The sequence below is a fragment of the Neofelis nebulosa genome, chromosome 9, assembly GCF_028018385.1.
Source record: "Neofelis nebulosa isolate mNeoNeb1 chromosome 9, mNeoNeb1.pri, whole genome shotgun sequence".
NCBI lineage: Eukaryota > Metazoa > Chordata > Mammalia > Carnivora > Felidae > Neofelis > Neofelis nebulosa.
The window spans coordinates 76,631,434-76,658,468 of record NC_080790.1 but is presented as its reverse complement, the minus strand read 5'-3'; the positions used below and the strand labels follow the sequence as shown (position 1 = coordinate 76,658,468).

General features: G+C 37.9%; 1 protein-coding gene across 5 annotated transcripts in view; it reads left to right on the top strand.

The window, feature by feature from the left end:
• Positions 1 to 27,035, top strand: part of CAMKMT (calmodulin-lysine N-methyltransferase) — a 408,282-nt gene that overhangs the window by 45,188 nt on the left and 336,059 nt on the right. The window lies entirely within an intron of this gene.

The following is a 27,035-nucleotide window of genomic DNA, read 5'->3' as shown; positions in this document are numbered from 1 at the left end:
GAGATCATGACCTGAGCCGAAGTTGGACGCTTAACTGACTGAGCCACCCAGGCGCCCCTCTCTAGGGCATATTTTGAATTCAGACCCAATGAGCTGTTGGGACCCAGCTCCTTCTGCTCTCTTTGCCAGCAGGGCTCACTTGAAGGCTGCAATTAGTAAAATCCTTTTAAAAAGTAGAGGCTATAGATTTTGGATACTAGCCCTTTATCCGATATGTCATTTGCCAATCTCTTTTCCCATTCTGTTGGTTGCCTTTTAGTTTTGTTGACTGTTCCCTTTGCAGAGCAGAAGCTTTTTATCTTGATGAGGTCCCAATAGTTCATTTTTGCTTTTAATTCCCTTGCCTTTGGAGATGTGTCAAGTAAGAAATTGCTGTGGCTGAGGTCAGAGAGGTTTTTTCTTGCTTTCTCCTCTAGGATTTTAATGGTTTCCTGTCTCACATTCAGGTCCTTCATCCATTTTGAGTTTATTTTTGTGTATGGTGTAAGAAAGTGGTCTAGCGTCATTCTTCTGCATGTTGCTGTCCAGTTCTCCCAGCACCATTTGTTAAAGAGACTATCTTTTGTCCATTGGATACTCTTTCCTGCTTTGTCAAAGATTAGTTGGCCATAATTTTGTGGGTCCAATACTGGAGTCCCTATTCTATTCCATTGGTCTATGTGTCTGTTTTTGTGCCAGTACTATACTGTCTTGATGATTACAGCTTTGTAGTAGAGGCTAAAGAACTCACCAAACTCGACACCTGAAAAACAAATAATCCAGTGAAGAGATGGACAGAAGACATGAATAGACACTTTTCAAAGAAGACATCAGATGGATGGCTAACAGACACATGAAAAGATGCTCAAAGTCACTCCTCATCAGGGAAATACAAATCAAAACCACACTGAGATACCACCTCACGCCGGTCAGAGTGGCCAAAATGAACAAATCAGGAGACTATAGATGCTGGAGAGGATGTGGAGAAACAGGAACCCTCTTGCACTGTTGGTGGGAATGCAAACTGGTGTAGCCGCTCTGGAAAACAGTGTGGAGGTTCCTCAAAAAATTAAAAATAGACCTACCCTATGACCCAGCAATAGCACTGCTAGGAATTTACCCAAGGGATACAGGAGTGCTGATGCATAGGGGCACATGTACCCCAATGTTTATAGCAGCACTTTTGACAATAGCCAAATTATGGAAAGAGCCTAAATGTCCCTGAACTGATGAATGGATAAAGAACATGTGGTTTATATATACAATGGAATACTACTTGGCAAAGAGAAAGAATGAAATCTGGCTATTTGCAGCAACGTGAATGGAACTGGAGGGTATTATGCTAGGTGAAATAAGTCATACAGAGAAAGACAGATAGCATATGTTTTCACTCATGTGGATCCTGAGAAACTTAACAGAAGACCATGGGAGAGGAGAAGGGAAAAAAGTTACAGAGAGGGAGGGAGGCAAGAGTCTCCATAAGAGACTCTTGGATACTGAGAACAAAGTGAGGGTTGATGGGGGGGTGGGGGAGAGGGGAAAGTGGGTGATGGGCATTGAGGAGGGCACTTGTTGGGATGAGCACTGGGTGTTGTATGGAAACCAATTTGACAATAAATTTCATATTTAAAAAAGTTAAGAAAAAAAGTAGAGGCTAAACATTGTTCAACACAGAACTAGAAGATGGGAATAGATAAATTTGAGTAATTCTAATCTCAAGTTCCCATGCCTTTACGTCTTAAGGAATACATATGTATCTTTTCCCTGTGAATTAATTTGTGTATAATCACCCCAAATTACTTTTGACATTGTAGTGACCCTAGACTACTGTGAATTGAGGCACTCCCCCTTCCCCACCAATGGCAGGTAAGCTGCAAAATTACTTCCAGATCGACTGACCAACAACATGTAATTTTGTTGCTTTTACATAGGTATTGTTACATCTTAAAATTTTTTTTTTAATGTTTATTCACTTTTTGAGAGAGTGTGCACATGCATGGGAAAGGGACAGAGACGCACATGGGGGAGGGGCAGAGAGAGAGGGAGACAGAATCTGAAGCAGGCTCCAGGCTCTGAGCCGTCAGCACAGAGCCTTATGCAGGGGCTCGAACCCATTGACCGTGGGATCCTGACCTGAGCCGAAGTTAGATACTTAACCGACTGAGCCACCCAGGGGCCCCATTCTTTTGTAGTTTCTAATAGGCAGTTAATCTCCTTCAGAACTTTTTTCATTTTGGATACTGTATTTTTTCTGGAAGTTCCATTTGGTAACCGTGTCTTCCATCTCTCTCTCTACGTTCAGAAAACATTCTCCCTTCTTGAACATATGCAGCATATTAACTGTTTTGACATCTTTGCCTGCTAATGCCATCATCTCTGTCATTTTTGGTTCAGCTTCTATTGATTGACTTTTTTCTCCTGTTTATGGTCATCTGTTCCTGTGCCTTTGCATGCTTGAGGATTCTTTTTGAGATGCCAGATACTGTGAGTTTTATTTTGCTGGATTGTTATGTTCCCTTAAATTGTGTTAGACTTTGTTCTAGGTAATTAGAATCCGTTGGAGCCTCTTGAGGCTTGCTTGTAAGCTCTGTTAGGCTGAGAGCCAGAGGAGCCTTTGGTTCTAGGACTAAATTAGCCCCATTTCCCAGGTGAAATCTTTCTGAGCAGTCTAGTCAATGTCACAAGGTTTTTTCAGATTGGCTGGTAAGAATGTGAATTATTTCTGGCCCTGTGTGAGTCATGGTAGTTGTCCTACACTCTTTTTTGGTGCTTTTTTCCTCTCCTTTGTGTGTGTTTGTGTGTGTGTGTGTCTGTGTGTGTGTTTCCCTCCTTTGGAGACAAGACCTCTGCAGCTTTCTAGAGTTTTCTCTGCGCAGCTTCCTCCTCTCTGGTACTTTTGTTTCACAAATTCTAGCTGCTTTGGCATCCTCAAAATTGAATGTCTATCTTTTTGACTCAGAAAGACTGTTGGGCTCTGTTTAGGCTGTTGGCTCTGGGCCCCCACTCCCTGCATTGTGGCTTAGAAACTTCTCTGGGCAGTAAGTTACTGCAATTGTAAGGATTGCCTTGTTTCTTTTTTTCTTTTTTTTTCCCTTAGGAATCATAGCCCCATGCAACCAGTTGCCCAATGTCTCAAAAATATTGCCCCATATAGTGTTATATGGTTTTCTAGTTGTTTAAGGAGGGAATGTACATTTAGTCCCTGTTTATCTAATCCAGAAGCAAAAGTCTCTTGCCTTCATTTAAAAGACATTTTCAGAATGCATGGTTGGCTCAGTTGGTAGAGCCTTGATCTCAGGGGCGTGAGTTCAAGCCCCACTTTGGGCATGGAACCTACTTTAAAAAGGAAAAAAAAAAAACATTTCACAGTATAGAATGCTATACTTTTTTTTTTTAAATTATTTCAGTATTTTAAAGATTTTGCTCCATTGTTTCCCAGCTTGCATGGTTTCTGATGAAAAGCATGCTCTGCTCTCTGTCCCAAAAATAAATAAAAAACGTTGAAAAAAAAAAAAAAAAAAAAAAAAAAGGGGCGCCTGGGTGGCGCAGTCGGTTAAGCGTCCGACTTCAGCCAGGTCACGATCTCGCGGTCCGTGAGTTCGAGCCCCGCGTCAGGCTCTGGGCTGATGGCTCGGAGCCTGGAGCCTGTTTCCGATTCTGTGTCTCCCTCTCTCTCTGCCCCTCCCCCGTTCATGCTCTGTCTCTCTCTGTCCCAAAAATAAATAAAAAACGTTGAAAAAAAAAAAAAAAAAAAAAAAAGAAAAGCATGCTCTGATTTTTATATTGTTCTTCTGTTTGTAATAGTCCTTTTTCCCGTCTGCCTTCAAGACTGTCTCTTTAATGTTTGATTTTCAGCTCTTGATTATGATGTGTGTAGATATGCTTTTCTTTATGTTTATCAGGCCAGAGATTCCGTTTGTTAGATTCTGTGGTTAGTTGCCTCATTCACTTTGGAAACTTCTTGGCCATTATCTCTTCACGTGTACATTCTGCTTTTTTCCCTCTCCTCTCTTCACTGATTCCAGTTAATACACATGTTAGCACTGTTTGATGTTATTCCACAGCACCTGAATGCCCCATTCGGTTTTGACTCATTTTGTTTGTGTGTGTGTGTGTGTGTGTATTTCAGTTTGGGTGATTTCTATTTCCCTATCTGTAGTCAAATTCATCTTTTTTTTTTTTTTTTCATCTGCTGTGTCCAGTCTGTCAATACACTTGTTGAAGGATTTTTTGTCTCTAAAATCACATTTTTCATGACTAGCATTTTCATTTGACTTTTTAAAAAGATAATTTCCTTCTCTCTAGACATTTCCCATGCATTCTTTATTTTGTTGATTATTTTGTCTCTCGAGAGTGTTTTTTCCCTTAATTTTTGTGTCTCTTATACTTTATAATTGAAAACTGAACACTGTGTGTAATAGGACAGCAGGGACTGAGGTAATAATATTCATGCCCAGAGGTGGGCATGCCTCTTGTTCTGTTAGGATGCTGGCTTAGGGGTTCAGTCCATCTAGTCGACAGTTGAACTGGGTTTGGGTTTTACTGTTGCCATAGCTATCTTCAGTATACCCCAGACTTCAAGTTGTGCCAGTGGACTGCCATTTACCTTGTGCTTTGTTTGAAGCCTAGAGAGTTTTTCTCAGAATTTCTGCTCTATGTACAGCTTTTAGAAGGCTTTGCATGCCTGTATGACAGAGAGGGTTTCACTCTGTGCTCTTGAGCTGCCCTAGCAGTAGACTGCTCTAGTTTGTTAATTGGTTCAGGTCTTGTGGTGGGGCCTTAGAAGGCTTAGTCTTTGGCAGGTCCTGCGCACCTGAACCTCAGGAGTGGGGCTTTTTCAGTGTCCCTGCACTTTTCCAAGTGGCAGCAATTTTTTGCTTTGTATTAGTGCAGGGTCCTAGGCAAGAGTGGGTTTTCTCCCCTTTCCTGACGGCAGGTGGCTTTTGCCTAGTGTCTATGCAGGTGGGGTGGGGTTGCCTTGTTGTCTAAACTGACCAGAATTGGGGCACCTGGGTGGCTCAGTCGGTTGAATGTCCAACTTTGGCTCAGGTCATGATCTCACAGTTCGTGGGTTCAAGCCCCGCACTGGGTTCTGTGCTGACAGCTCAGAGCCTGGAGTCTGTTTCAAATTCTGTGTCTCCCTCTCTCTCTGTTCCTCCCCCACTCACAGTCTGTCTCTCTGTCTCCTTCAAAAATAAAGAAACATTAAAAAAAAAAAATTGACCATAATGAACCTTGTTAGTAAAAGGGAAACAGTATTGCTGTCTACCTCACAAGGTATGGCAATGTAATGTTTTATGTGCTGTAAACTATTTGGTTCTATACAAATATTTGTTAATTAGGTAATATTCAATGCAAAAAGTATAGATTGAGCCATCACTTGAAAGAATTAGGAGGACTTAGATGGGCAGACTGAAGGCAAGAGAGCATCTTGGGTAGATTGCATAAAGACAATGATAGCCAGCCACATTTTGACTTGAAAGTACTTTTTATTTATTTATTTTCCAGTTTTATGGAGATATAATTGATACATAGCAGTGTATCAGCTTAAGATGTACAGCATAATGATTTGACTTATATGTCATGAAATGATTAGAAAGTACTTTTTCTTAAATCAGTCTTCTGTACCTGAAAGATGCCTTCATTCATTCATTCATTCATTCATTCATTGTTTTTTGCTGTACTCTACCAGAAGATGGTGTTTCAGAGGCATGTTGCTTAAATGTATCAGCAGATAGTACCTAAGACATTTCCTGATACCTTGGGAACGATCAGGGAAATTTAATTGAGGCCTTGGTTGGTTTGGAGTCAGAGGACAAAAGCAGCGCGTCTCCCTCTCTTTGTAGAGACCTTCTTTATCTGTGGATTCTAAGATAATGGAAATAATAACAATTTTGGTTTATAGAGAAGTTTGGTTTTGCTGTGGGCAGACATTGACTAGATGCTCTGATCACATTCTCTCTAATCTTTATGAGGGCCTTGCGATATGTGGATTATTCCCTATTATTTATTTATGTACAGAGGTGAAAAAATTGAGTCTCAGAAGGATCAAGCGAGTTGCCCAAGGCTGCTCCACGAGTTTAAGCTAGAACATGGCTTTGACCAAGGCCAGCATGATTTTAAAGTCGGAACTCTTTTCATTACATCACTCTGCCTCCCAAAAACGAGAGACGTAGTGAGGAAAGGCAGTGTTCAGAAAGTCCTATATGTTTTGTTTTTAGGTGTTTATTTTAGCTGATAACCTTTTATTGCTAGATACAAACAGCTAGCCAAAATGCAGTGAAGTATCTGTTCAGTGCTTATTAAGTGTCCAGCATTCTTGTAGGTATGTATTCTCTCAATAGTTTCCATCTGATTCTTCAGAGGCAACCATGACCTATTGGTTATGCCCAGTGTGACATTTCTTAAATTCTTGTGGCCCAGAAACATTTAAACTTTCATATCACACTGGGTTAGATGATTTATAAATTAGTTTTTGGTCTGTTTTTATCTCGTCTTGAAATTTTACCTGAATCTTGGTTTGATTTGATTTGATTTTTTTAAGTTTATTTACTTATATATAAGTAAAGAAAGAGACAGGGAGAGAGCGTGCAAGCAAGGGAGGGGCAGGGAGAGAGGGGGACAGAGGATTGAAGTAGGCTCCACACTGACAGCAGTGAGCCCAATGCAGGGCTCGAACCCATGAACCACGAGACCCTGGGATCATGACCTGAGCCGGATCCAGAGCCGAACGCTCGATCAACTCAGCCACCCAGGTGCCCCAGTTTTGTTTTTTTTTTTAACACCAATTTTTTTTGTAGAAAAAAATTTTTTGTAGAAAAAAAAACTTGTAGAAAAGTCTGAATCTGTTAGAGAACACATTTTAGCAGTTTCACATCATGTATTATCAAAGAAGCAGAATGTAAGAAACCAATCCTGCAATAATGTGTGTATCCTGACAAATTTAACATAATCTCTTAAGTGGACATGTTTTCAGTTCCATAAACATGTGGACACAAGTTAGATATTAGTATTTCACAAGCCTCTCTACTTGATGTATAAGGATACTTTTAAGCCAGTGTGAAATGTGGAGGATCGTCTTAAAATTGAGAGTTGTAACCAGCTCTGAAGTCGAAGTTCCAAGGCTATTCACAGTGCAAGGTAGGCTTTCGTGACTCATTTCATCTAAATGAAACATACTCTCTTTGGAACATTATTTCAGTTGCCTATTTAATATGCCAAAAGACTAGTGTAGTAATTTGGAGAAACAACTTCATTAACAAGTGGAGGCAATTGCTTGATAACTAATTCGGGTCGCAGTGTATCCAGAGATTAAAGGAGAATTTTAAGAGGTTAAAAACAACAGCTGTGTTTAAGGATCAGTGAATTTTAGCTCACCTGCAGTAAATGAAGCAATTAGTTTTTTGGTGAAATGTATCATTATGTATAATATTAACTTTAAAAAAGAAATTGATAGTTCCAAAGTGTTAAGGAACTTTTGGCCAAGAATTTCCTATTGGAGTTATACACCTTAACAAAAGAAACCTAATTGTTTGAATACCCATCCTTGATTGCTGAGTTCTCAGAGATGGTCTTTACTGTTGTACTCAATAGTTCCTGCTTGTAAGAACTCCTAAAAGTAGGAAATTGAATTGTTTTGTTTTATGAATGCTTCTTTTGTTTGAGCAAATATCATTTATAATCCTTGGAATTTTTTTTTAATGTTTATTTTTGAGAGAGAGAGAGAGAGAGAGAGAGCAAGCAGGGGAAGGGCAGAGAGAGGAGGAGACACAGAATCCAAAGCAGGCTCCAGGCTCCAAGCTGTCAGCACAGAGCCAAAAAAAGCAAAAAAGATACTATTCTATAGGAAAACTACATTTGGTTTTCAAAGTTTCTGAATATTTAGAATCCAAGGAAATATACATTTTATACTCACATTATATTAGAAATAATTGCATTTTTTAGATGATTTGACTTTGAGCATATAATTTCATCTTTCTAGATTTTAGTTTCCTCACCTATAAAGCCATGCAATTGGATTATATAATCTATAAATCCCCTAATGAGAATTTTAGGATCCTTCATTGTTAAGGGTCTTAAAGGCTACCTTATAGAAATAAATTCTGGGTAGCAATTTTTTTGCATTTTCTTAATTAGCATATTGAGTATGCAAATGAATACAGCCTTTGACAATGTCATATGGCTACCTTTCTTTTATACATTGTATCTGCCACTGGAATAATCTTTCCCCAAGTTTCCCCCCCAAGTTCTTTTTTAAAAATTCCGTGTATTAAACTCTGTCTGTATTTTTCACCTTTCTTGCTATTACACGAGTGTGACATTTATGTTTTTTGCCAGTTACCATTGCTTTTTTGAATTGTTATCATTTGATGCGGTCTTTTAAATAATTTTTTTCATTGTCATCCAAACCTCTTAGATATCAACGGACTCTTTTAACCTCACTTTCATTGTTGATTTACTGCCCAAGGCCATCGTTAACATTATTAAAGAAGCTTTGACTTTGGATATTGATTTGTAACTATATATTGTTATAAAAAAATTCAGTGTCTACTCTGGCTTCATTGGCTTAGCCAATGAAGATTTACATGAAAATTCTTTTAAAATTGTTTTCTTCAGCAGACAGTTTAGATTTGCACTGAATCTTCTTTAATTCTTCAGCCAGGATTCTCTGAGGGTAAAGGCATGTAGATGAGAGAAGACAGCATATAAAGGTAACCACAAAGAGATGGAACTGATTGTCATAACATTATGTCCAATCATGAGCAACTGAATGAAACAGCTAGAGGTAACTCAGTCTGTCCATTTATTCTGTATATCCCCTGCAGCACCTACTATAGTCCTGTGCATACAGTGGAAGACCAAATATGTGTTGAATGAATGAATGAATCATCAAAACAAAGGAGAGCGTAACTTTGCCACAAATTGTTTTTGGACCATCAGTATTTTGTTTTTAATGTTTATTTATTTATTTTGAGAGAGAGAGCGAGAGAGAGAGAGAGAGAGAGAGAGAGCGTGAGCGAGAGCGTGAGCAGGGGAGGCACAGTGGGAGGGGGAGAGACAGAATCCCAAGCAGGTTCCACCCTGTCAGCATGGAGCCCTACGTTAGGCCCAGTGTCACAAACCATAAGATCATGACCTGAGCCAAAATCAAGAGTTGAACACTTACCCAACTCAGCCACCCAGGCAGGCACCCCTGGACCATCAGAGTATTATTTAAGTTATAAACTATGTGAACAGAAGTATGGAGATGCTGAAGAAGAGGGAATTTATGTAGAAAAAAAACTGTCACTGTTTTTTCTTTTCCATTCTAATATCCCTCATTTTTAAGCTTCTTTTATATAAAGTTAGCTGTTATTATTTTCAACATTTATGAGTTATGAACTATTGCAAGTACACAGAGTATTGAGAAGATGAGAAGCATGCATGTAGCCACCATCCTGATTTAGCCAGAGTAGATATTGAATTTTTTATAACAATACATAGTTACAAATCACCTTGACAGTCCTATATTAGTTACTTGCACTGTCTCCAGACTCTATGGTGGTAGTGATACAAATTAAAAAATCACACAGGTAAATTGATGGTTATACTTTCTTTTGAGTCTTTTTCTTTGGCCTTTAAATTGGTCACTTTGCATTACTTGTAGGAATTTCTAGTGTAAACAGAGCAAATTGTGTGTGTGCATATATATATATATATATACACATATATATATATATGCACACACACATATATATGCATGAGTGTGAAATCTATAATGAAATCACAGTTTAGAGAAGGAATTATACGTTTAAAGTCTTCAATTTTGTGAAAACAATGATTCCACATTTCTTCAAGTGGCTGCCATAGAATGGAAATTGAAATCCCTGGGTGGGAAGTGTGCTAGAAATCATAGTATTCCTTTTCAAAGTATTTTGCATCCCCTTATACGTATATTCAGTACTTCATTTCTAACCCCTACACACCGAATCATGCTGTGATTCATAATACTGTGTTATGTTTTAAATTCAAATATTGTTTTTAAAGGGAAATTGCTACTAATGTTGGCTAAGCTGCACATAATAGTTTCGTAAATGGGTGTAGGTTTGATTCTTCTCATGTCAATCTAAATGTGACCTAATATTACTCAAAATCCTTTCAAGACATTGAATAATTGTTTCAGTTAACTAAATGCTTCACCAAATAATATCAATTTATGAAGTATAGTTGAGTTTAGTGAATTTATTAAAGAAAAAAGTAGTAGGTGCATAGTTACATAATTAAATATTAATGGCTATCTTTTGTTGTTGTTAAACGATATCTTTTAAGTGGCCCTGTGTTCAGAGGAGGAGGTAATTTAGTATCTTAACAGAATAATTAAATTATATTGAAAATTTTCAAAAGTAATATATGACTTAAGATTGCTCTTTTCTCATTTAAAATTTTCAAAGCAACTTTATTGAGACATAATTTGCGTAAATAAAATGTACCAATTTTGATGTACATTTTGGTGAGTTTTGAAAATGTTATATATTCATATAACCACTGTCAAAATCCAGACAATAGAACATTTACATCAGCCCCAAAAGTTGCCTTGGTCCTTTTTCCAGTCAGTCTCCGGTTCTCCTCCCAGACAACTACTGATCTCTTTTCTGTCACTGTAGTCACTGTAGTACTCTATTTTTTTCTCTAGCTTCTTTCACTTAGCATAATGCTTTTGGGGCTCATCTATCTATATTGTTGCGTACATCTGTTGTTCATTTCTTTTTTATTGCAGAACAGTATTGTATGAATAGACCCACAATTTGTTTATCTACTCATCTGTTGATGGATATTTGGATTGTTTCCAGTGTTTGGATATTTTTAATAACACTGCTGTGAACAGTCATGCATATGTGTTTTTGTGTGGACATATGCTTTCATTTCTCCTGGGTAAATACCTAGGAGTCAAATTTCTGGGTTGCATAAGTGTATGTTTAACTTTGGAAGATAGTACCAACTGTTTTCCAAAGTTGTACTCACATTTTTACATTGCCTTCAGCAATGTATGAGAATTCCAGTTCTTTCATATTCTTGTCAGTGCTTAGTATTGTCTTTGTAGCCATTATACTGGGTATGTTGTGTATCTCATTGTGATTTTATACAGTACCCGATGACTGTGCCGTTGAGTGTAATTTCATATGTTTATTGGCCATTTGTATATTTTCATTCATGATGTGCTGTTGAGTGTCATTTCATATGTTTATTGGCCATTTCTGTATTTTCATTTGTGAAGTATATGTCAAATCTTTTGTCCATTTTAAAATTGGGTTGTCTGTCTTCTTACTGATGAGTTGTAGGAGTTCATTATATATTCTGAATACAAGTCCTCTGTCAGGTATGCATTGAGAGCACTTTGTCCCAGCTGGTGGTTAGCTTTTGCATTTTCTTAATGGTGTTTTTCAAAGAGCAGAAGTTTTTGATTTTGGTAAAGCTCAATTTATGAACTTATTTCACTATGGTGCATACATTTTATATCCTAAGAAATCTTTGTCTGCACGAAAGTCATGAAAAACTTCTCCTAAGTTTTCTTTTAGAAGTTTTATAGCTTTGCTCTTATTTTGGTATATGGTCCATTTTGAGTTAATATTTACATATGGCATGAGGTTGTGGTCAAAGTTCCTTTTGTTGGTGTTGCATGTGGATATTGCGTTGTTCCTACACTATTTATTGAAAAGATTATTCTTTCTTCATTAATTTATTATTGTATCCTTTTTGAAAATCAGTTGACTGTACACACACACACCATATAAATGTATGTATGTCTATTTCTAGACTCTTTATTCTGTTTCATTGATGTATCTTTTATGCCAGTATTACATTGTTTTGATTATTGATTATTGTGGCTTCCAATGATTCTGGAAATTGGGTAAGTCCTCCAACTTTGTTTTTGTTTCTCAGAATTCTTTTGGCTATTCTGGGTTCATACATTTCCATATAAATTTTATAACCAGCTTAATAATTTCTGCTAAGAAGCTTACTGGAATTTTGATTGCAATAGTGCTAAGTCGATGGATGGATTTGGGGAGAATTGACATCTAAACAAATTTAGTCATGCAAACTATGAATATGATGTGGCTCTCTCTTTATGTAGGTACTCCTTAATTTCTCTCAGCAAAGCTTTATAGATTTCACGTGCCAGGTCTTGCACAGATTTTGTTAAATTTATTCCTAAATATTGCATGTTTTTAAAATCATGTTTTAGATCACTTTTTTTTTTTTACATTTGAATTTCTAACTGTTGCTGAAAATCAGTTTATTATAATCTGGAAGTGTATTTTAATTTCTTAAAAAGTTTTATTTATTTATTGTGAGAAAGAGCACAAATGGGAGAGGGGCAGAGTGAGAGAGGGGAGAGAGAGAATCCTAAGCAGGCTCCGCACTGTCAGCACAGAGCCCCATGTGGGGCTTGCACTCACAAAACCATGAGGTCATGACCTGATCTGAAACCAAGAGTCAGACACATAACCAATTGAACCACCCAGGAGCCCCAATCCAGAAATATATTTTAAATACAAGTAAGGTAAATTATTAGAAAAAGGTCTCTCCTTATGAGAGCTAAATAATTTGGCCAAGGCAAACAAAATTTACCAATTTCTATTTGTACCTAACTGAAAAGATTTAGGTAATTTTTAAGAGGGTCAATTTACTATCGTTTTATGGCATATACCTTTCTTTCTTATTTTTATTTATTTTTAACAATTTTTTTAGCATTTTAATTTATTTTTGAGAGACAGAACACGAGCGGGGAGGGGCAGAGAGAAAGGGAGACACAGAATCTGAAGCAGGCTCCAGGCTCCAAACTGTCGGCATAGAGCTCAACATGGGGCTTGAACCCATGAACTGTGAGATCATGACCTGAGCTGAAGTCGGACGCTTAACTGACTGAGCCACCCAGGCACCCCTTCTTTTTTATTTTTTAAGTTTATTTATTTATTTTGAGAGAGACCGAGAGAGTGCGAGCAGGGAAGGGGCAGAGAGAGAGGGAGAATCTCAAACAGGCTCCATGCTGTGAACTTGTGAGTACAGAGCCCAAGGCCAAGCTTGAACTCATGAAACTGTGAGATAGTGACTTGAGCTGAAATCAAGAGTTAGACACTTAATGGACTGAACCACTCAGGTGCCCTGGCATATGCTTTTCAATAGACGCATTATTTTTTAAATTTGTGTATCTTAAATGTAATACCAACTCACAAATTTAAAATGAATTATTGGTTACTTTTGTGACTTTTATAATCATTAAACCAGACATGGCAGCTAGAATGATTATATCTAGGTACATTATTGCTTTTAGCATATGTCTTATAAGTTCTTGATTGTATTTGTCTTCTTGTCTAGTGTATTACTATATAAAATGTTAACTTGATCTACCCTCAAAATTTATAATAGTTACATAATTATAAAATGATATAAGTCCTAATAAGTCACTTTTATATATATACCAATATCTTTACTAATAGTAAATGATGTATAGATATTCGAATGTAATCTTAATGAAAAATCCAATGGTTATATGTCAAACTATAATGACGAAAACAGATACTTTCTGAAAATCATTAGCATAGTATCTGGTAATGGTAAATGTTAGCTCCTCCCTCCTTTCCCTCATTGCTCATTTTTAACCCTGAAATAAAGTTTACATGGATATTTATTTATTTATTTTGAGAGAGAGGATCCCAAGCAGGCTCCATGCTGTCAGTATAGAGCCTGATGTGAGGTTTGAACCCACAAACCGTGAGATCATGACCTGAGCCGAAATCAAGAGTCGGACGCTTAACCAAATGAGCCACAAGCACCCCTTAAATGGATCTTTCTTTATTCTCAATTGAATGTGTCTATATAAATAAGACAATGGGTTCACGTAACAGCCCTTGCACTTCAGATTCTTTGCTAATTAACTCTGAGGTCTGTTTCTAAAGTCTGAGTGCATATAAAGATTTGAGGTTTGCTTCTTCAATATTTAATTTATTGAATATTTAATATTTAATTTAATGAATATTTAATTATTCATCTTGTACTAACTGGCTCTTAGAGCCCATAACTAAAACATTTGACCAGGCAGTGCCATGCTTGAATTTTGAATTCAGCAGGTTCTCTGGGATATAAACCACCTGTTTACAAATGTTCAATTTTAACCCATTATTTTATTTTTATTTTAAATTTAATTTAACTTTAATTTTAACTGAATGCTCGTTTAAATTTTAACTGATTATTTTATTACTATAGTCCTTTGTGAGACATTAGTGCTGCATTGTTTTGCTTTAGTGAGAAATAATCTGAACATAAACTGCATTAAAGTAATATAGTTTGGGGACGCTTGGGTGGTTCAGTTGGTTAAGCATCTGACTTTGGCTCAGGTCATGATCTCGTGGTTCGGGAGTTCGAGCCGCACATTGGGCTCTGTGCTGTCAGCTTAGAGCCTGGAAGCCTGCTTCAGATTCTCTGTCTGTCTGTCCCTCCCCCACTCACTCTCTCTCTCTGTCTCTCAGAAATGAATAAACGTTAAAAACAAAAGTAATATAGTTTGAGTGGTCCAGTGTATTTAGAGAGAATATTGAATCACTTCCATCAGAGTTAAGATATTACCACATCTGGCTAAGATTTAGAAATGGTATATCCAATGATTTATATTTAAATTCCATAAAGATTATAGAAATATTAATACATAGATAAAACTGATTGTATTTATTAACTTATTTAAAAATGGAATATATTACTTCTTTATGTAATACACTGTCACTGGAAAAAAATCCAGCAATATAAAAATATGAAGGTCCCCTTGAAATTCTGTCCTGTAGAGATAGAATTGGTTAACGTTTAATGGACTTCTTTTTAGGCTTTTTAATGTATCTACAGACACAGTTTTTGAAAATGTTTATTTATTTTGAGAGGGAGCACAAGTCGGGGAGGGACAGAGAGAGAGGTAGAGAGAATCCCAAGTGGGATCCATGCTGTCAGCACAAAGCCTGATGTGGGGCTGGATTTCACAACCCAGGAGATCATGACCTGAACCAAAATCAAGAGTCAGATGCTTAATGAACTGAGCCACCCAGCTGCCCCTAAACAGGATATTTAAAACATATATTGAATCATGCTGTGTATATATTATTCTGTACTAAACTTTTTTCTTCATTCTCTGACTTAACAGTAAATATTAAATATCTCACCAGATTAAGTCGTCAAACTTGTAGTTCATCTTTTTAATGGTTGCATAGTTAACTGCAGTGTTAACTGCTCCTTAGACTCCTCACTGATGGAAAGTTAACTTTTCCTTGACTTTGATATTTTAAACAGTGCTACACAAGATAGGCTCTGTACTGATGTTTTGTTGCTGTCCTAACAAATTGTCACAAACTTAGTGTCTTGAAACAACATAGATTTATTCTTATTATCTTACAGTTCTATATAGGTCAGAAGTCTGACACAGGTTGCACTGGGCCAAGATCAAGATGTACACAGACTGCCATCCTTTCTGACATCTAGAGGCAAATCCATTTCCTTGCCATTACCAGCTTCTAGAGTCTTCCCACATTCCTTGGCTTGTGGCCCCCTTCCTGCATCTTCAGGTTGGGGAGTCAGGGGGTTACCACCAGAACTGTTGAATTCAAGAATACATACCTGAGATCTAGGGATTAGAAAGGTATACTTTCCTCTTTCACCCATGAAGCAAATGGCTGAATGCTGGAGTGGTTTTGCAGAAAAAACCAGCATGTCTATCATTGTGCTTTATGATAGCAGCAGCTAGTCAAAGCATTGTCTTCTGTCCACATTTCAAATCTGGTGTAAGTGCATCTAAGTGGTGCAACCTATTTCACATTGAGAACCTTGGCTGTAATGGAATCTGGGGATGTAGTTTTCCTGCTTCTGTGGTTCAAGAAGTCAGTCTAGAAGAAAGTTGGAATGTATGCTGAGTATTTCTATTTCACCGTATCTCGCACAGTAAACACCTAGCTATGCACTGAAAGGTTGCTGCAAAGTGAGTTTGCAGCCTGGAGTTTGGCCAGGTGCGAAGCAGGAGGGTCCTTTTATGTGAGTCAGGGTCCTTTGCAAACAACAGAATCCACACTGGTTGCTTTAACTGAAAAGGTGTTTATGAAAGTGTTAAGAAACTTATGGAATCCTAGGAGAGCCAGAAAGTCAGGCTTGGGGGAGATGCATCAGGTACAGTACCCAAATCACATTGGGAAACCACTTTGCACTAAACCCACAGTCCGTGTTGAATCCCATCGGATGTTTGCTTCTTCAGTTTGGTCACTAGTAAATTGAGTAATGTGCAGGTGTGTTTGGCTGAGTCTGCTCTGTTAGCAAGGTAAGATGAGAGAGTGAGTTCTGGCTTTTACCCTGAAAAGAGGAATTCACAATGTGTGAAAATTTCCAGACCTTAATGGATGCTCAGAAGATATAGGGCGTTCACAGATAAGATGTCCACGATAGGAAAGAAGAAGTTGAAGACATCTATGTTCTAAACGGAATGGTCCGTTTTCACATTCTTTCTAAAATCCTAACTCCTAAGTTTTTTTTTTCAACGTTTTTTTAAAATTTATTTTTGGGACAGAGAGAGACAGAGCATGAACGGGGGAGGGGCAGAGAGAGAGAGGGAGACACAGAATCGGAAACAGGCTCCAGGCTCCGAGCCATCAGCCCAGAGCCTGACGCGGGGCTCGAACTCACGGACCGCGAGATCGTGACCTGGCTGAAGTCGGACGCTTAACTGACTGCGCCACCCAGGCGCCCCCTAACTCCTAAGTTTTTTGTAGATCTGATTTAAACAGTTCAGCCTGTGTCAGCGGGATGATGCAGAACTGTTTTAGGACATTTGTAGGTCTTAGGAATTCTTATTTTTGGAGGCAAACTCTAGCAAGGCTGATTACAGTGCACCCATAGCTCCCATTAAATACAATTTAATTGCAATCACATGTGTTAAACTGAAGTTTACTGCTTATGTTTTGCAGACATTTGTTTGAATCTTTGTTAATTTTGATCCTACAGTTACTGTTACGTGTGTTGACACAATATTTATTTTAGGTTTTAGATATTTTCACAAGTTTTTGGAAAGCATATAGGCCCTAAGCAGTGCAACTGTATTGCCTAATGCATCAAAACACCTTAAGGCACTGTGTGGAATCCAGTGTCCAAACTTGGACCCAAGGCTAAAATTGGTAGACTCCCCCACCAAGACAATGTTGTAACAGCGATGATGGTAAGTGATGAGATCCCCAAGGGGAAAGGAGGAGCTAAGAGTCAGGCTTTTAGGTACCTGTATGTGTACAGCATAATAAAAGGAACACACTGCCAGTGCCTTTTGTCATGGCCCAGAAGATGTAACTCTTATGAGAATTATAGAATTAACAACTAATGTGCCATAGAAAGAATGTGTAGACCTCTAAAATAATAAGTGCATCACAAAATCAAATCAAGCCAACGTGGGTATTTCTAAACAGGTAGCAAGTGATAAGTGATCTTTGTTTACCATGGAATGCCTTTGAGCAAGGTTCTGTTCAAAACAAGCAAATCATCCTTTGATCAGCTCTGTTAGTCTAATGTGGCAATTTCATTAGAATTTATTTTTCTATGTTTTTTTTTTTTTGATGGTTAGTAATAATCATTTTTTAAAGTGCAAAGAGTGGGGCGCCTGGGTGGCTCAGCCAGTTAAGCCGCCGACTTCTGCTCGGTCATGATCTCACGGCCCGTGAGTTTGAGCCCTGCATCAGGCTCTGTGCTGACAGCTCAGAGCCTGGAGTTGCTTCAGATTCTGTGTCTCCCTCTCTCTCTGCCTCTCCCCTGCTCACACTCTGTCTCTTTCTCTTCCTCAAAAATAAATAAACATTAAAAAATAAATAAATAAAATGCAGAGTGTCACAGTCATCAGATACGATACATGATGTAATGCCATCATTCTCTATTTTAGTATTTAGAGCTTTTTGCTGTCTGAGAAGTACTCAATGTCACTGCTCTTCCAAGTTGAGGTGAATACTCAGAGGAAATTACACAATTTTGTAGGTAATATTCTATAAAAATTTATTTATTTATTTATTTAATTTTTTTTTTTAACGTTTATTCATTTTTTTGAGACAGAGAGAGAGCATGAATGGGGGAAGGTCAGAGAGAGAGGGAGACACAGAATCTGAAACAGGCTCCAGGCTCTGACTCATCAGCACAGAGCCTGACACAGGGCTCGAACTCACGGACCGCGAGATCATGACCTGAGCCGAAGTCGGACGCCCAACCAACTGAGCCACCCAGGCGCCCCAAAGGTTTATTAATTGTGTGAGTCCAGCATGAGTTTAGTAATGATGGGATATAGCTTAAATCTCTGGTTTGTATTTTAAAAATTTCCGAGGACCACGTCCAGGCATATGAAACAAAAGGTGACCTGTTCATCATGTGCAATTTGCATATTTCTGTGTAAGTTTTACAGTCAAGTCTCTGGCTGTTTTCTAACTAATATTTGCTGTTGCTTTCATGATTTTTTTTCTTTCTTCAGTTTTAGGACCTACAATACTTTCCCTTAAGTTGTGAGAGAGGGAATATATATATGCAGAGAGAAAATATATAAAAAACCTGGTGCAGTGAGGTGCATCTGAAACATTACCTGGATTGTTTCTAGGCCCTTGAAGGTTTTGTAGGGAATTTGGAGCTAAAATCATTTAATTACATCTTAAAAAGTATTAGTTTGTTGGAGTTGTTCCCAGGACAGAGGATCATGTATTTCATATCCTGCATCCTGCTGGTGGAAGCTTACCTTTTCTTCCCCTTTGGTAAAGTTCTTCTTGAAAATTGTGTAAGGGATTAACTGTCACCTCGTTATCTTTGTTAATCGCTTCCAGAGCTTTTGCATTATCCATCACAGTGGTCAGGAGGCTCACAAAGAAAGTGCTCAATCTTTATTCACAAAGGAAGTTGATATTGGCTGCTCTCTGTATCTGCTGTATACTTCCTTTGAGTATTTGTGGGATAATTTAGTGAGAATTGACTCTTAATATTGTGTTTGCGGGAAATTTGATGTCTGAGCAGTACTGAATATCCAAAAAATAAAACCATAGAAAATAGAATGCAAACCATTAAGATACAAAACTAATGTTTCTTCAGAATGGTTTAAAATATTCTCCTATTCATATTGTTCTTTCAAGCCGTTTTCTGGAAAATTTTAAGGAAGGACCTTTTCTTTATTTAAAAACTTAAAAAATTTTGACCATATGAAGAAATTTTATTTACATTTTTTGTTCTTATAAACGCTTATATTTCATGTGCCCCCCAATATTATTGAGATAATTGACATATAACATTGTATAAATTTAAGCTGTACAATGTGATATGTCTATATTGTGAAATGATTACCAGAATACATTTTAGATATCATCCATCACTTCACATAGTTCCCAAACGTTTTTGTCCTTGTGATAAGAACTTTTAAGATTTACTCTCTTAGAAACTTTCAAATATATAAAGCAGCAGTGTTAGCTATAGTTATCATGTTGTACATTATATCCCTAGAACTTATTTATCCTATATCTGGAAGCTTATATATTTTGACCACTTTCACCCAGTTTCTTCTCCCCCATCCCCCAAACCCCCATCCCTCTCTTCTGGCAACTGCAAATCTGATCTCTGTTTCTGAGTTTGGTTTCTTTAGTATCCACAGATAAATAAGATCATAGTGTATATTCATCTTTCTCTGTCTGACTTATTTCACTTAGCATAATGTCCTCAAGGTTCATCCATGTTGTCACAGATGGCTGAATAGTATTCCATTCTATATCTGTACCACATTTCCTTTATCCATTTATTCATCCATGGACACTTGGGTTGTTTCCATGTTTTGGATGTTGTAAATAACGCTACAGTAAACATGGGGGTAAACAGATGTCTTTTTGGGATGGTGATTTCCTTTCCTTCAGATACACACCCAGAAGTGGAATTGCTAAGTTGTATGGTATTTCTATTTTTAATTTTTTGAGGAAGCTTCTTACTGTTTTCCATAGTGGTTGTACCACTTTATATTCCCATCAAGAGTTCACAAGGGTTCCTTTTTCCAGCATTTGCTATTTCTTGTCTTTTTGATTTTGATCTTATTGAGACTTTGATTTACATTGCCCTAATGATGAGTAATGTTGAGTACTTTTTCATCTACCTGCTGTCCATTTGAATATTTTCTTTGGAAAAATGTCCATTCAGGCCCTTTGCCCATTTTAGTGGGATTATTTATATTTTTTCCTATTGAAGGGTATGAGTTCCTTATATATTTTGGATATTAATCCCTTGTCAGGTGTGTGGTTTGCAAATATTTTCTCCCATTCCATAGGTTGCCTTTTTCTTTTGCTGATCATTCCCTTTGATGTATAGGAGCTTTTTAGTATGATATAGTCTGGTTGTTTATTTTTTACTTTGTTGGTTGTGCTTTACATGCCATATCCAAAAAATGATGGCCAGGACCCAACGTCAAGGAGCCTTTCCCTATGTTTTCTTCTAGGAGATATATGGTTTCAGGTCTTACGTTTAAGTCTTTAATCTATTTCAAGTTAAGTTTTGGGAATGGTATAAGATAGGAGTCTAGGTTTATCCTTTTTTTTTTTTTTTTTTTTTTTGAGAGAGAGAGAGAGAGTGTGTGAGTGTGGGGGAATGGCAGAAGGAGAGAGAGAGAATCTTAAGCAGGTTCCATTCCTGGTGTAGAACCCAATAAGGGGCTCGTTCTCACAACTGTGAGATTCATGACCTGAGCCGAAATCAAGAGTTGGACACTTAACTGAGTGAGCCACTCAGGCGTCCCTATACTTTTTCATATGAATATGTTTACATGTTTGATAAAAACATCCATGGGCCTTTGTTTCAAAGATAAAAAACTGTGAAAGGTAAAGTTATTGAATATGCTCTCTCAGCTAAGAATAACTTTTTTGAAATATATAAATGCAATTATCCTCTAAGAAATAAACACATCTTCAAATTTTTTAGTAATGTGTCACTGAAAAATATTAAAAGGTGACATTCCTACTCACAATACAAAATGAAAACAATTGTAACAGATCCAGGATGTTGGAGATAAATGAAAAATTATCTTGCTTTTTGTAATTAAAGTTTGCTAGTTTAATATTCATAACAGGCTTGTAGACTTCTTAATTACTCAGGTGAAATATTTCCTTTGTTTTGAAAGCATTCTCTTTTTCCTACTAAATCAAAAACAGAAAATTTAAAGCACATGACTCCGTTATAGTTTTTAGAACAACGATGGTTAAGAATATCTTAGACTTAGGAATCCTTTAATTTCTCTGACTTTTCATTGTTTTTGTGCCATATCTAGTTTCTGCTTGCAAAATAACTGATACTGACTAACTTGAGTAGAAATAAAATTTATTGGATGTTGGGCAGTTCCTAGAACCTGTGTTAAAGTCTGGAAAGTGGGGCTTGGGGCTTGAGCAGGAAACAGGGCAGGCTGGGTCCAGTCGCCTCTGCCCCAACCAACCCAGAGGATAAGTCTTCAGTTTTCTAAGAGGTGAGCTGCTTTTTGATGAAAAGATATGCATAGGAACAGTGAATTCTCTGGGTTGTCAGCCCCTGGCTTTACTGTTGTCGCTGTGAAGTGGGCTCCTGTTTTCAGAATCACTGCTGTGTAACACACCACACATCATAACACCTTCGGTCTCAGCGTTTCTTTCCTCCTCCTCTTCTCTCTAGTCATAACAGTATCATAAATGATTTTTAATGGATTTTTCAAGAGGAACAGTATTTTTTTCCACGGGCTGTCCTGGCTTTAACAACTCATCCCAGGAGTGAACCTAGATGAGAGGATGAGTAATCGTATGCTCCGGTTCAGACTCCATGAAAAGCTCTTAGCTCAAATAGCATTTCGCACAGGGTGTCTGGGTGACTCAGTCTGTTAAGCATCTGACTCTTGATTTCAGCTCAGGTCATGGTGTCATGGTTCCTAGGATTGAGCCTCATGTTGGGCTCTGTGCTGACAGCATGGCTCTTGCTTGTGATTCTCCATCTCCCTCTCTCTCTCCCCCTCCCCTGCTCATGCACTCGTGTTATCTCTCAAAATAATAAGTAGTTCAAAAGCCCAGGACTTCCCATATTAGTTCCCCATCTCTTGCCTTCCTCTGTGTTCCTGTGCTGCAGAGATGCCATCTTGTAAATATTCTATAAGCGCAGTTATCACTCTGAAGTTTAATTAAACAAACATATATCTCATCTTCCCCATGGACTATGAAATCCTGGAGAACAAGAAACAGACTTTCATTTACTTAACATTTATTTATTTATTTATTTACATTTATTTTTAACATTTGTTTTTAACATTTGTTTCAAATTTTTTTAATTTCAGATTTGTTTTCTGTACCTAACATTATGTTTGGGATATAGTAAGAGCTCAGTTTTTAAAAATCAAAGTGACATATACATATGGTTAGAATCAAATATTTTATATTCAGTTTGATGCTATATTTGATGTATTTGATACTACTCAGGAGAGCTTAATGATGAAAATCAACAGTCCCTTTTCCTACCCTGTCTTCCCCCTGTCCTGCTTCTTGAGGCCAACACTTTTAACTTTTCTAAGTATTTTTTCTGTTAGCTCTTTCTGTATTTCTTTAAAAAGATACTTATCCTGGGGCGCTTGGTTGGCTCAGTTGGTTAAACATCCAGCTTCTGGTCATGATCTCATGGTCCGATTCGAGCGCCGTGTGGGGCACTGTGCCCACCGCTAAGAGCCTGGAGCCTGCTTTGGATTCTGTGTCTCCCTCTCTCTTTGCCCCTCCCCTGCTCACGCTCTTTCTCTCCCCCAAATAAATAAATATTAAAGATTTTTTTAAAAAAAGATACTTATCGGGGCGCCTGGGTGGCGCAGTCGGTTAAGCGTCCGACTTCAGCCAGGTCACGATCTCGCGGTCCGTGGGTTCGAGCCCCGCGTCAGGCTCTGGGCTGATGGCTCGGAGCCTGGAGCCTGTTTCCGATTCTGTGTCTCCCTCTCTCTCTGCCCCTCCCCCGTTCATGCTCTGTCTCTCTCTGTCCCAAAAATAAATTAAAAAAAAAAAAAAAAGTTGGAAAAAAAAATAAAAAAGATACTTATCCTAATATTTCTTGATTCATCAGTTTTACACAGCTTATTGACTGTCCACCACCATTATGAGATACGGATCAATATTTTTGGCTTTTTTTTTTTTTTAATTTAAAAAAAAATTTTTTTTTTTTTGATATTTTTTCATTTTCGAGACAGAGACAGAACATGAACGGAGGAGGGTCAGAGAGAGGGAGACAGAGAATCCGAAGCAGACACCAGGCTCCAAGCTGTCAGCACAGAGCCCGACGTGGGGCTCGAACTCATGGACTGTGAGATCATGACCTGAGCTGAAGTCAGACGCTCAACCGACTGAGCCACCCAGGCGCCCCGATATTTTTGGTTTTATGAATAATCAACATGTACATTATTTTAACTGTGTAAATAATATTCAATATAGAGCCACGTTGGAGTCTTTAATTATATTGTCTCTCATACATTTTTTTTCTCCCTTATCCTTTTGCATAATTTCCTTTCTATAATTATATTTCCTTTCTTGTACAGCTTTTCTACTGCTTCTGTACTGTGTATATTTAATTTTTTTTCCAGTCCTCCATCAGTTGTCTCCCCACTGTCTTCCTGCGTTAGTCTTTTAAGCTCACGGCGTAGCTGGCAACGAGTACTTTCTTTTACTGTCTAGGCTGAATCTCTTGTGTTTTTGATCTATGACTTCCTTCTTGGTATACTTTTTTTTTTGTTTTGGGGAAACACATCTTCACGTAACTTCCTAAGAAAGGAAGGGGATTTTTCTGAGCCCATGTATATGGGAAGAATTATTCTACCATCACACTTTGTTGTTTCATTGATTGAGTGTAAATTCTAGTCAGAAAATAACTGTTGCCTTTAATAACATCAGGGTCTTGGCTGTTGCCTTCCAGCAGCCAGTGTGGCTAATATAAAGTCTGTTATTCCTTTTGTGAGAAGCTTTTAGGATTTCTTTTTGTCCTTAGTCTTCTGAAATTTCTCAAAGAAAATCCTAGATAGATGTCTTTTTGTAAAAAGAGATACGTGTCTTCTGCTTGTGGACAGGTCCTTTGAATCTGAAGACCCATATCCTTCAGTGTGAGAAATTCTCTGTATGATTTCCTTGATCATTTCCTCATTTTCATTTCCTCTCTTCTCTAGTTTGGAACTCCTACCTTAATCTTTTATTTTTCTCTGTCTTCTATATAATTATTACTTAAAAATTAAAATAATATAAAAGGGTTCACCGTGAAAAGTAAACTTGCACCTCTGCTGCTACATGCCCTGGTTCCCTGACGTAACCCTACATTACGAGTTTATTTCCCCCTCTGATCTTTCTAGAGGTATTCCATGCATATTGTGGCAGAGATTATACACCAAAACACTTGTTTTCTTCTTTCTGGGACCACAGGTGAAACATAAGTTTCCAACTTCCCTAGCAGTGAGATGCAGTCACGTGACTAAGTTCCAGACAATAGAATATGAGTAGAAGCGATGTATGCCATTTGAGGATTAAGGCTTTTAAGGAGTGTTTAGGTCTGCTCTTTTCCCCTCCCACTGGGAAGATGCAGAAAATAACAAGGTCTTTAGGGGAATGGTACGACCACAGATAGAAGGATCCTGAACCTGTAAATTATTGCTTGAAGAAAGCAGCCTATCAGGAACAGAAATGAATTTCCATGTATTTGAGCTCTTATACACTCTTGGGCCTGATGGTGATACCCCCTAATATTACCTAATACACATATGCAGTCATTTCTCACCCCCCCCCCCTTTTTTAACCTTTTGTGTTAATTTCTTCTTTTTATCACCTACCCTGTTAAGCATATTATTTCTAGGAACTCTTTAATGTTTTGTGATTGTTTTCTTTTTCACGCATCCAGTTCTTATTTTATATATGCAGTATCTTCTTCCAATTTCTCTGAGGCTTTCAGAATATTTTTGTTCCAATCTGTTTCCCAAATTACTTCTGTCTTCTGTAGCTCATTGTTTTGTTTCATTTGCCACGGTCTTCTCTTACATTTTAGCTTTCTCTCAATTGTTGAGCCTCAGTTGTTCAGTCATACATAAGAATGAGACACCAGAAACCAGTTGAGAGTTCCGTGCATACATATGAGTAGAGGTTTGTTTTGGAATGACCAAGCGGAGAACTCCCACTAATGTGTGACTGCCAGAGTCTCTTCTCGGTGGGCCGTTCAATTTCGTTTTCAACTGGGTAGTCAAAAATGGCTGCCGGGGGGGATCAACTACCCTGTAGACAGACTTTCTGTTAGTGCCTCAGAGTTTAGCTCTGCTCTTACATCTCTCCCTTACTATATGGTGCTTCCAAGCCTGGAAGGTCTCTAGGATTCTGATGGTACCTTGTTTCCCTTCTCCATTTTTGGGTTTGTCTGCCCTGCTTCACTAATTGCTACTGTTCCATTTGCTTTCCATCTTCCATAGGAACATAATGGGGCCAGTCTTTTTCCCTATCATGCAACTTCTTTCCTTCTCATTGTTGTTGTCGGGTTTGTGCTCTGTTGTCATTTTAGTGGAGCTTCTAGAGGAAGAAGAGATAAATGTGTGCTTTTCGATGTTCCGAGTTCTGCTCTTGACCTGCTGCTGCTTTGTAAGCTTTGCAGCTTGTGCGAGCCAGCCAGCTCTGCTTAGAAAACTGAGAACAGGGTAGGAACAAAACTAAACCTTTAGGGATTTGGCTTTTTAAATTATGTGATCTAGAACACTACACGAGACCTTTAATCTAAAAAAAATTACCCCCTTTGGTAAAATAGTAAAATCTCACACCCTCCTTTAATATTATTCAAAATTAGAACACATTCAACATCATGACTCCCGATTTAAGGGACAAAGTATTGCTTTGTTTTCAAACTGCACAGACTCTTTTAGAGACTTTGATATAGGATCTACTCCCTACTACCATTTCATCCTATGCTTAGAGAATTGCTAATCTGTTCATTCATCCATCCATTCATTCATTTATTTTAGAGAGAGAGCATGCACATGCACGTGCATGCAGGGGAGGGGCAGAGGGAGAGGGAGAGAGAGAATCTCAAGCAGGCTCCCCACCAAGAGCATAGACCCGCATGACTGTGAGATCATGACTTGAACCAAAATCAAGAGCTGGATGCTTAACTGACTGAGCCACCTCAGTGCCCCAGAGAGTTGCTAGTTAAAAACAATTTTTTTTAATATTTATTCATTTTTGAGAGAGAGAGAGAGAGAGAGAGAGAGAGAGAGAGAGAGGAAGGAGCAGAGAGAGAGACACGGAGTCCAAGGCAGCCTCTAGGCTCTGAGCTGTCAGCACAGACCCCGATGCGGGGCTCAAACCCACGAACCGTGAGATTAAGACCTGAGCTGAAGTCAGTCGCTTAACCGACGGAGCCACCCAGGTGCCCTGAGAGTTGCTAATTTAAAGACTGCATCATATATTGTAACCTTTGCTTCTTTAAAGAAGCAAATGTTTAGGGGCACCTGGCTGGTTCAGTTTGAGGAGCATAAGACTCTTGATTTTGGGGTTGTGAATTGGAGCCCCATATTGGGTGTAGAACTTAATTGAATAAAAACTTAAAAGAAGAAGTAAATGTTTAATTTCATCTCATGAGAAAAATTTAGCACACATTTCAAGGCAATTTTTGAACAATATTTCTAAGCAAATGATATAGGATTATAAAAGTAAGGATACTTATAGGTCAAGTTTTTAATGAATTCAAGAAAACTATTAGTTATCCTATATATCGTCTATTAAATTTGCTTCTGTGCTATAGAAGACTTAGAGAAAACCTACTTTATGTATTGATTCACTTATTTTGGACCTTTGTCTATCATAACTGAAATAGTATTTTTATTTTTAATTTTGGCTGCCTTCTCGATGGGCATTGAAGAGGGCACTTGTTGGGATGAGCACTGGATGTTATATGTAAGTGACAGATCACTAAATTCTATCCTTGAAATCATTATTACACTGTATGTTAACTAACTTGGATTTCAATTAATAAAAAAGTAAAAACAAAATTTTGGCTGCCTT